Below are 11,731 nucleotides of genomic sequence, written 5' to 3'. Positions count from 1 at the left end.
CTCTCAAAGTGGATGGAGAACATCCCCTCAGTGCACATAAATGCAGACATGCTTCTGAATATAAGACACCTTCTGAGCTCTGGCTGGGGACAAATTACACCAGCATGGTCCCATACTCCTCTTGGTGGATTGGTTGAGAAAACGACCTTGGCAGTGGGAAAAATCTGCATCACTGCATTCATCAACTTCTTCAGGTGACGGACCAAACATCCACATGACATGTAACCCAAATGTTGACCTCCATAATGCACCACAACAACTTGAACAGTAGCCACAGAGGCCACAAAACTGCAAAGGTGAACCATCCTGGCGAAATTGCACACACAGAGACTGGCCCACAAAGCGTCCACTCCTTCCAACCCGAAATTAGCAGAAATACCTCTTTGCACGGCATACCTGTGCAGCTCTTGTACAAAGGTAAGACCCACCTTAAGCACTGTGCATCTCTCCATCTCTACCAACCTCAATACACAGAGAGTATTGGGAAAAAGTAGTACCGTCCCTTCCTGTGAACCACACCCATGACACCTGATTCCATAATTCCCACAGTTCCATTTTCATGCCCACTATGCTCAGAATGTCAGGATGTGGCACGTGCGCTTTTCCAGCTACAGCAAGGGTTACACCCCAGTAAAGTAGGGACAGTCCTTCTACCCTCTCCACTGTTCTTTTTCCAGCACTACCTCATTGAGTACTATGAAACATTCACACACGCATGCAGCAATCACATCCAAGACCTCTGCATCCAACACTATAATTTATGTACAGCACTCTATATATTTACCGTTAAACACTCTGAGTACATGTTGCGTGTTCTTCTAAAGCACCTCCTGTACAAAGGTCTGGAAAAGAGTCCATGATTTCAGCATCAAATATTATCCAGAGCGGCACCCATCACGCCTTTGACCATGCACACAAGAGCCTACTGCTTGCCACACCCAGCATAACATAATGGAGCAATGCATGCGAACATGTGGGCAGAAACCACAATCCACAAACGTAACATAGCCAGCAGCACTTCTACCCAACCCCAGCACCATAACACAGTGATGCATGGAAACATATAACAGTTAGTAGATTCCACAAACATACCACTGCCTCTGCCACCCCACCCACTTCCATTCACAAAGTATTGTGTCACTGCCAACCAAACCACACAATATTCACAACAATGTGCCCACTCCCAAGAAGCTGCACAAACCAGAGTATCCAAGTACATAGAAGAATCACTTCAACCCTACCCTCTTCTATAATGGCAGTGTTCCAACACTGCACCCAGTGGGCACACTGCAGGACTTTTTACTGCACAATCTCCAGCCATACACCGAAAACTGTAGGATATTCTTACAATGACCACACCCATGGAAGCAACAATATATGCATGTCAGCTCACTTCTGGTGCTCTATGAAGAGTAAAATGTGCTCCACAACCATTCTGTAAAGGTAACCACCCTCTGAGGGATGCAGTCAAAACTGTATTGCTGTTGTGGGTGTGGATAAGGCTTTGACTATTCGGTGCATGGCCTACGGACTACGGCCTACGGCCTTTGGCCATGCACCCAATAGTCTAGGCCTTGCCCACACCCACCGCAACGTAATGCAGTCATGCATGGCAACATATGACCAAGTACCACACTCCACACATGTTTCACAGCCACCAACACTACTACCCAACCTCTGCACTGTAATACAGTTATGCATGGAAACATGCAACAGTTAGCAGAATCTACACACATAACACAGCCTCCGGCACCCCTACCCACTTTCTTTCACATAGTATGGTGTTACTGCCAACCAAACCAAAAGAATGTCTGCAACAGGGGCCCTGCTCCCAGCACTCTATTCAGAGCACAAAACCAATACTGCATAGTGCAGTACAGTAGTCAGCACTCCACACAATGGACACTACCCAATCTTCACGCTTCTATGCACACACTATTTCAATGTTGCACCCAGTTCACTCACTGCAGTATCCAAGCACATAGGAGATGCACTTCAACCCTACCCTCTTCTATCCTGACAGTATTCCAACACTGCACCCAGTGCAAACACTGCCGAACTGTTCACTCCATTAGCTGCATCCATGGAGTAAACACCGTAGGACGTGCTAACAATCACCACACCCATGGAATCAACAATGTATGCAATGCTGACACACCACACACAGAAGGCAACAATATGAAACCTGTTTGCAACCACGGCATATAATTGTCGGTGCAAGGCCTCCATCCGTAATGGACTAAAGGCTTACCACATCCAACACACTGTATTACACGCTATCTTACAATGTTCATGCCATGGGCAATGCACTCCCCTTCTGCAATTCAGCTCCCACCACTCACCACGTTAATAGGATGCTGCACCACCTATTTTGCAATAACGAAGGCTGCCTTCATTCAGCATACATGGTAGACAGCTGTGCAGGGACCCGCAAATTGGCGCTCTATGCACGGATGCTGCAGGCACACCAACATCTTCGTCCACCTATTGACATATCTCAGATCAACCACTTTTCACTCCTGTACCCTTTCCATCCCTTCTTCCCACCACCACATGGCGTAATGTATGTTTTGCAATGCACTCCCCTTCTACAATTGAGCTGCCACCAGTCACCACAGTAAGAGGGTGCGGCACGAGCTATCGTGCCGTAATGAATGCTGCCTACATTCACCACACATGGTAGTCGCCTGTGCAGGGACTGGCGAATTGGCGCTTTATGCACAGATACTGCAGGCACACCACCGTTTTCATCTACCTAATAATCTCATATCTCAGATGAACCACTTCTCACTCCCCCACCCTTTCCATCCCTTCTTCCCACCACCACATGGCGTAAAGTATGTTTGTCAGTCCGTATTGGCGCCGCACTTTCCTCCGATACACCATGGCAGCATTTCCTAAAAGCTTTGACGCACAGCACTCTTCCCTCCAGCCAACCACCAGCCGTGTCCACTGTTTGCCGACATCACGGTGTACTGCAATCCAATGAGACTTTTGTCCATGGAGCGAACAGGGAAATGGGTCCACGGAGCAGAGGCAGATATCACTAATTTTTTGAGATGTACATTTCAGTTCTTTGTAACAAAAGTACTGGTTGGATTTCCACCAAAACACACAAAAGCACACTTTCGGAACCAAGCTCCCGCTCTAGCCCATTAAGTCTATGTAAAAAAACTTTGCGAAAAAATTAAGAGTGGGCTATACACTTTTTTTGCAAAGCAGGTTGTGTAATATATATAAATATTCAGTAAAAAAACGTTGTTAAAAGGACGTTATGGTTAAGTTGCGCTACTAAATACCTATGAAATTCAGTAAAAAAACTTTGTTAAAGGGACGTTATGGTTCCAAGTAAAACCAAAAAACCCCTGAAATTCGCCAGTTATGGTAAGTTAAGCAACCATAACTCGTGTCACCACCGTGCATTGCTAAGACTAACACCCAGGACATCAAAGATGACATCACAAGTGTAATTGATGACATCACTGATGACATCACATGTCTGACTCGCTCTGTTTTCCTTTAGTGATATATCTTGATCAGTAATAGTTAGGAACAAAGAAATCAAAAAGTACTCTATTTGTAGACTTATACTTCAAATATGTTCTTACAATAATTCACTTAGGGTCCACTCACAGCATATGAAACATAGGAAAAATAGGTTTTTTCGGTTTTACTTGGAACAATAACGTCCCTTTAACAATGTTTTTTACTGAATTTCATAGGTTTGTAGTAGCACAACTGAACCATAATGTCCTTTTAACAACGTTTTTTTATTGAATTTCTTGGGTTTTTTGTAGCGCAACTTAACCATAACGTCCCTGACTTTGTATACATGTAACATAGAACATACTGAACCCCAGCTAGTGATTTTGATGTCCGCGGACTGGACGCGGACAACAACACTACCCAAAAACGCAGGGGGTATCTTCGATTGTTCTATCAAGTCATATAAACACTGCACAAGATCGAAAAACAGCATATAAACACATTATATGTAATAATAAATAAGAAGTGGGACCTATATATGTAACACATCAACCAGTTAAAGTGGGGATTGTGCGCAGGGGGGTGCGTCTGAGTAGGGTGAGACTTTTTAGGGATGAGGATACTTGGTTTAGTGGAGGAGAGAAGGGAATCTTTTTTAATGCTTATCTTCGTCTTGAGAGAGGAGATTTTGTTAGCTAAGGCATTTTGTATACCCGTGCACCCATTTTTATCCTTGAGGCACGAGTCAGGAACTTGGATAGGAGATTCAACCACTTTTAGTATTGTAAAGAGCTCTTTGGTGTTGGATTCGGCTTGTGAGATTCGAGTGCTGTAGGACATTTGTTTGGCCAGGATAATTTGTTTTTTATATTGGGATGCTAGTCTACTCAGGTTTTTCTTATTTTTTTTTTTGGGTGATGTGATCTCCAAGTTTTTTCACAGCCTCGCTTTTCCTGTCTGAGGGCTTTAAGATTAGGAGAGAACCAAGAGTTGATATGTTTTCGAGGTTTGCTCTTTTTCAGCTTCAATGGGGCTATGACATCAAGAGATGAGAGCATGACTTTATTATATATGTCTACCATCATGAAGGGATCTGTGTGATCCGGAATGGCATTCAAGGTCGGTGCGATCAATGGGATCACATTTTCAGGGGTAATGTTCTTTTTGTTTCTAGTCTGGACAGCTGGAGCTATACTGTCAATTTGCGCTGGAGTCGCCTCTAGGGTGATCGAGATCAAGTAGTGGTCTGTCCAGGGCTGTGGAAGTATAGAAGAGACCAAGACTGGGCAATTGTGCACAGCTAGCCAGTCCAGAGTTCAACCTTTGGTATGAGTAGGCTCTGTGACCTTCTGGGTAAAGCCCAGTTCCTCTAAGGTATTGTTAATTATTGTGGCATTGGCATCTGCAGGGTCACTAAGACCAAGGTTAAAGTCTCCTAATAGGATGCTTTGTGAGGAGTTCTTGAGATTATTTGAAAGGATATTTATAAGGTCTTCTTCAAATGACCCTGAAGGGCCAGGTGGTCGGTAAATAAGGTGAATGGAGATGGATTGTGTATTAGATAAGGTTAACTTTGCAGTTAAAGATTCACAAGATCCTTCCTTGGATGGTGACTCAATTATCAGAGGGAATTTAGTTTTAGCTGTAATGGCAAGACCTCCGCCTCGAGAGGTGGTACGATCGAGTCTTAGTAGAGTATAGTCATCTGGTATGGCTAACATAATTGCGGGGCCTGCCGTTGGATGTAGCCAAGATTCAGTAACATTGTGTGTTTTCTTGTGCTCACATTGTTACAGTAAACTCTTCAACACATCCTGTAAATAGGCAAACAAAACAGCATTACCAATGGGCAACAACAAAATGCCATTTGCATGGAAAAACTCTGCATTTCTACAACTAATGAGGTAATTGTTGCAGACAAACATTCCACCAGCTGACACAAAATTAGACATATTTCTGTTGATGAGACACCTTCCAATCTCTGGCTGGGAACAACATACATTAGTATTTTCCCATACTCTTCTTGGTGCTATGGATGAGAAAAGCACCTGGGCAGTGGGAAAAAAGCCTCTTCACTACATTCAGCATCCTCTTCAGTTGACGGAACTAACGTAACAAGCCACGTAACCCAAATGCATGCCACCTTAATGCACAACGACAACATCAACAGTAGCAAAAGTGGCCAGGTCTCTGCAAAGTGCATGCATATTGGCGAAACTGTGGTCATGGAGGACAGCACACCAATATGCATCCACTCCTTCCAAACCGAAATTGCCATCAAAGTGTCTTTCCTGGGCATACTTGTGCAGATCTATCACAAAGGCATCACCTAAGGTCAAGACAATTGGCCTCATTACGACTAGTGCGGAATGGGTTTAACAGCGCTGGTAATGGTGCTGGCGCCATTAAACACACTACGCACTATTACGAGGTCCCCTAGCGGGACCCGCTCTGGACGTCTGGTTTTTCCAGATGTCCATAGCGGGTCCCGTGAGGGGACCAGGGAGCTAACAACGGGCCCGTAATTGACGGGCCCGTTGTTAGCTCCCTCCCCATTCCCATTGAGCCCTATGGGGGCTCGAATGGGAATGGGGAAGGACCAGGCCCGGGTTCCCTGAAGGAGGAAATACCGGGCCTTCCAAAGTCAGAATGGCCCGGTATTTCCCCATTCAGGGAACCCAGACAGCATTTTGGAGGCAGCCATGATGCTAATAGCACCATGGCTACCTCCAAAGTCATAATGAGGCCCAATGTGTTTCTCCATGTCAGCCAGACTAACTACGCAGAGAAATGTAAAAAAGTATGACCACCCCTTCCTGTGACCCACACCCTCATTACCTGATTGGATAATCCCCACAGTCCTATTTCCATTGGCCAGCATGGTGAGGAGCGCAGAATGTGGCATATGCGCTTCCCAAAGTATCGCAAGGGCCGTGCCCCAGTAAAGCAGGAGCACTCCTTATTCCTTTTCCACACATTTTTGTCCACTACTACCTCATTGGGTACTGTTAAATAGTCACACGTGCATCCACCAATGCCATCCAAGACGTTAGCATCTAACACTTTCAGTTCTGTTCAACACTTCATATGTACCGTTACACATTCTGTCTGCATGTGTCGTGTCATTCGAAAGCACGTCCAGTAGAACGTTCAGTAGAAGATGTGTGCATCCACATTCATCCACATCAGCACAAAATAGAGGTATGAATACTTTTTCTGCAGTATGTTTACAACTCTTTTATAAGTGCCTCTGGGGACGGTATCTGCCACTGAGAGTACATTACATTCTTAAACAGCATACTGTTATTTCTCCCATCCCCTACCATCAAGTGGTGCTTCAATGGTATATGCTTGCAACATTTCCATTTACCCATATCATCCATTGTAATATCAAAACAGGAACTCTCTTCTTTCCTTCCGCCTTCCGACAATGCTACACATTTTTTTCCCACTAACCCATCTCCTACATAAATCGTTAAAATATGGCACCAAAACTAGCACAGCATGTATTTTACCAACCTAAAGCAAGTTCCGAAAAGGTCACTGTGGTTCTCTCTAGGCTGGACTATTGCAACAGCCTCTTTTAAAATCTGCCTGCTTCTACTCGACGCCCTCTGCAACTCATCCACAAGAGGACTGCGCGACTTGTCCTTGGCCTCAAACCCAGGGATCTTATCTCTCCTTGGCTGAAATGTCTGCAATAGTTCCCAGTGGCTGCGAGGAACAAGGTAAAAACAGTCTTCATTATGCACAAGACCTTCTGGTCCCTGGACCTCCATACCCTCAACTCTCACTTCCTAAATATCTCCTTGCTCAAGCTCTTCCCTCTTCCGCCTCCAACTCTCTCTGGGTCAGTTGCATCTGCAAGCAACCAATTGGTGTTAGATCTCTTTCTTCGGCTGGGGCCTCTCTCCGCAACAGCCTCCTTGCCTCCCTGAAACTTGAGTGGAACCATTGACTTACCTGGAACCACCTCAAAGCCTTTCTCTTTGGTTTTCCTTTTTCTCCTCCTCTCCCCTGCTGACGTCCTGACTGAAACTGATTCTGCACTGGTTACCTGGTCACTCTCTGATGTCGGGCCCAGGCCATGTCACCCCGCCAGTCGCAAACCCTGCACTGCTTTTCTGGCAAACCCCACACTTGGGGACTGTTTTCTGTATCCCTAACAGTTCCACCAACATTTGATGTCTGCACTTATCCTTGCACTTACCACCATCGGTCCGTATTTTTACATATTGTCATTTGTTCTTTTTCCCTATGTACTACACTTTCCCCTCCCCCTACCCATGCACCTGGGTGATCTGAGTGACATCTGGCCTAGTAGGTTTGTTGTCTCTGTCTCCCCTCTGTTCCCCCTCCCTTACCTCTTGACGCCTTGAAAAACTTGTGTATAGGCCCATTATGAATACCATATCATACAAGTTCACATCATATCACACGCATTGGATTCATCACAACAGGATGCCTGCCACTTACCTTGTACACTTTACAGATTTGTATTTCCGCAGTACCCCACTTACTACAAACATTTCAAAAATGATTGTACAAAAGCACCACTGAATGCATGTTAGCAACTTCAAACAAGTACATACAGTACATGCAGACAAACATGATGCCTGCCCCGTATCTTGTACACTTCCACCACAGCCTTCTGCACTTCTCTGTACAAAGAGACCTTCTGCCCCAGTTTTTGCATACACACCACAACCAGAAACCTTATTAAGCAATCCCTTAGCCTCCACAGTTCCATTTTCATGGCTGCCATCCTGAAAATGGCCACATGTGGCATGTTTAATCCTGAAACTCCTGCGGAATCTGCAGAGTTTTCGTGCTCGGAAGGGGGGGGGGTGGGTCAAATAAGGTAGATGATAGGGTCTTTAGAGGTTCATCTGAAAAGATTTTTTTTTTTGTTTTTGTGTTTTTTTACGTGTTTCCAAATAACATTTTTAGTTTTTTCTCTTTGTATGAGTTTCTGTTTGCTTCTCCTCCTTCAATTCTTACTGAATTATGCCCAACGCTTCTTGTACAGTGTAAAAGAAAATCAAATTGCCAATGGCATTCGAAGAAATGCCATTTGCATGGAAGCAGTGTACATTTTGCAACTTCATGCTCTCAAAGTGGATGGAGAACATCCCCTCAGTGCACATAAATGCAGACATGCTTCTGAATATAAGACACCTTCTGAGCTCTGGCTGGGGACAAATTACACCAGCATGGTCCCATACTCCTCTTGGTGGATTGGTTGAGAAAACGACCTTGGCAGTGGGAAAAATCTGCATCACTGCATTCATCAACTTCTTCAGGTGACGGACCAAACATCCACATGACATGTAACCCAAATGTTGACCTCCATAATGCACCACAACAACTTGAACAGTAGCCACAGAGGCCACAAAACTGCAAAGGTGAACCATCCTGGCGAAATTGCACACACAGAGACTGGCCCACAAAGCGTCCACTCCTTCCAACCCGAAATTAGCAGAAATACCTCTTTGCACGGCATACCTGTGCAGCTCTTGTACAAAGGTAAGACCCACCTTAAGCACTGTGCATCTCTCCATCTCTACCAACCTCAATACACAGAGAGTATTGGGAAAAAGTAGTACCGTCCCTTCCTGTGAACCACACCCATGACACCTGATTCCATAATTCCCACAGTTCCATTTGCATGCCCACTATGCTCAGAATGTCAGGATGTGGCACGTGCGCTTTCCCAGCTACAGCAAGGGTTACACCCCAGTAAAGTAGGGACAGTCCTTCTACCCTCTCCACTGTTCTTTTTCCAGCACTACCTCATTGAGTACTATGAAACATTCACACACGCATGCAGCAATCACATCCAAGACCTCTGCATCCAACACTATAATTTATGTACAGCACTCTATATATTTACCGTTAAACACTCTGAGTACATGTTGCGTGTTCTTCTAAAGCACCTCCTGTACAAAGGTCTGGAAAAGAGTCCATGATTTCAGCATCAAATATTATCCAGAGCGGCACCCATCACGCCTTTGACCATGCACACAAGAGCCTACTGCTTGCCACACCCAGCATAACATAATGGAGCAATGCATGCGAACATGTGGGCAGAAACCACAATCCACAAACGTAACATAGCCAGCAGCACTTCTACCCAACCCCAGCACCATAACACAGTGATGCATGGAAACATATAACAGTTAGTAGATTCCACAAACATACCACTGCCTCTGCCACCCCACCCACTTCCATTCACAAAGTATTGTGTCACTGCCAACCAAACCACACAATATTCACAACAATGTGCCCACTCCCAAGAAGCTGCACAAACCAGAGTATCCAAGTACATAGAAGAATCACTTCAACCCTACCCTCTTCTATAATGGCAGTGTTCCAACACTGCACCCAGTGGGCACACTGCAGGACTTTTTACTGCACAATCTCCAGCCATACACCGAAAACGGTAGGATATTCTTACAATGACCACACCCATGGAAGCAACAATATATGCATGTCAGCTCACTTCTGGTGCTCTATGAAGAGTAAAATGTGCTCCACAACCATTCTGTAAAGGTAACCACCCTCTGAGGGATGCAGTCAAAACTGTATTGCTGTTGTGGGTGTGGATAAGGCTTTGACTATTCGGTGCATGGCCTACGGACTACGGCCTACGGCCTTTGGCCATGCACCCAATAGTCTAGGCCTTGCCCACACCCACCGCAACGTAATGCAGTCATGCATGGCAACATATGACCAAGTACCACACTCCACACATGTTTCACAGCCACCAACACTACTACCCAACCTCTGCACTGTAATACAGTTATGCATGGAAACATGCAACAGTTAGCAGAATCTACACACATAACACAGCCTCCGGCACCCCTACCCACTTTCTTTCACATAGTATGGTGTTACTGCCAACCAAACCAAAAGAATGTCTGCAACAGGGGCCCTGCTCCCAGCACTCTATTCAGAGCACAAAACCAATACTGCATAGTGCAGTACAGTAGTCAGCACTCCACACAATGGACACTACCCAATCTTCACGCTTCTATGCACACACTATTTCAATGTTGCACCCAGTTCACTCACTGCAGTATCCAAGCACATAGGAGATGCACTTCAACCCTACCCTCTTCTATCCTGACAGTATTCCAACACTGCACCCAGTGCAAACACTGCCGAACTGTTCACTCCATTAGCTGCATCCATGGAGTAAACACCGTAGGACGTGCTAACAATCACCACACCCATGGAATCAACAATGTATGCAATGCTGACACACCACACACAGAAGGCAACAATATGAAACCTGTTTGCAACCACGGCATATAATTGTCGGTGCAAGGCATCCATCCGTAATGGACTAAAGGCTTACCACATCCAACACACTGTATTACACGCTATCTTACAATGTTCATGCCATGGGCAATGCACTCCCCTTCTGCAATTCAGCTCCCACCACTCACCACGTTAAGAGGATGCTGCACCACCTATTTTGCAATAACGAAGGCTGCCTTCATTCAGCATACATGGTAGACAGCTGTGCAGGGACCCGCAAATTGGCGCTCTATGCACGGATGCTGCAGGCACACCAACATCTTCGTCCACCTATTGACATATCTCAGATCAACCACTTTTCACTCCTGTACCCTTTCCATCCCTTCTTCCCACCACCACATGGCGTAATGTATGTTTTGCAATGCACTCCCCTTCTACAATTGAGCTGCCACCAGTCACCACAGTAAGAGGGTGCGGCACGAGCTATGGTGCCGTAATGAATGCTGCCTACATTCACCACACATGGTAGTCGCCTGTGCAGGGACTGGCGAATTGGCGCTTTATGCACAGATACTGCAGGCACACCACCGTTTTCATCTACCTAATAATCTCATATCTCAGATGAACCACTTCTCACTCCCCCACCCTTTCCATCCCTTCTTCCCACCACCACATGGCGTAAAGTATGTTTGTCAGTCCGTATTGGCGCCGCACTTTCCTCCGATACACCATGGCAGCATTTCCTAAAAGCTTTGACGCACAGCACTCTTCCCTCCAGCCAACCACCAGCCGTGTCCACTGTTTGCCGACATCACGGTGTACTGCAATCCAATGAGACTTTTGTCCATGGAGCGAACAGGGAAATGGGTCCACGGAGCAGAGGCAGATATCACTAATTTTTTGAGATGTACATTTCAGTTCTTTGTAACAAAAGTACTGGTTGGATTTCCACCAAACACACAAAAGCACACTTTCGGAACCA

This window comes from Ambystoma mexicanum, chromosome 6q, assembly GCF_040938575.1.
Source record: "Ambystoma mexicanum isolate Mex_15411 chromosome 6q, UKY_AmexF1_1, whole genome shotgun sequence".
In the NCBI taxonomy this organism is placed as follows: Eukaryota; Metazoa; Chordata; class Amphibia; order Caudata; family Ambystomatidae; genus Ambystoma; species Ambystoma mexicanum.
Note: the sequence above shows the minus strand (reverse complement) of the source record.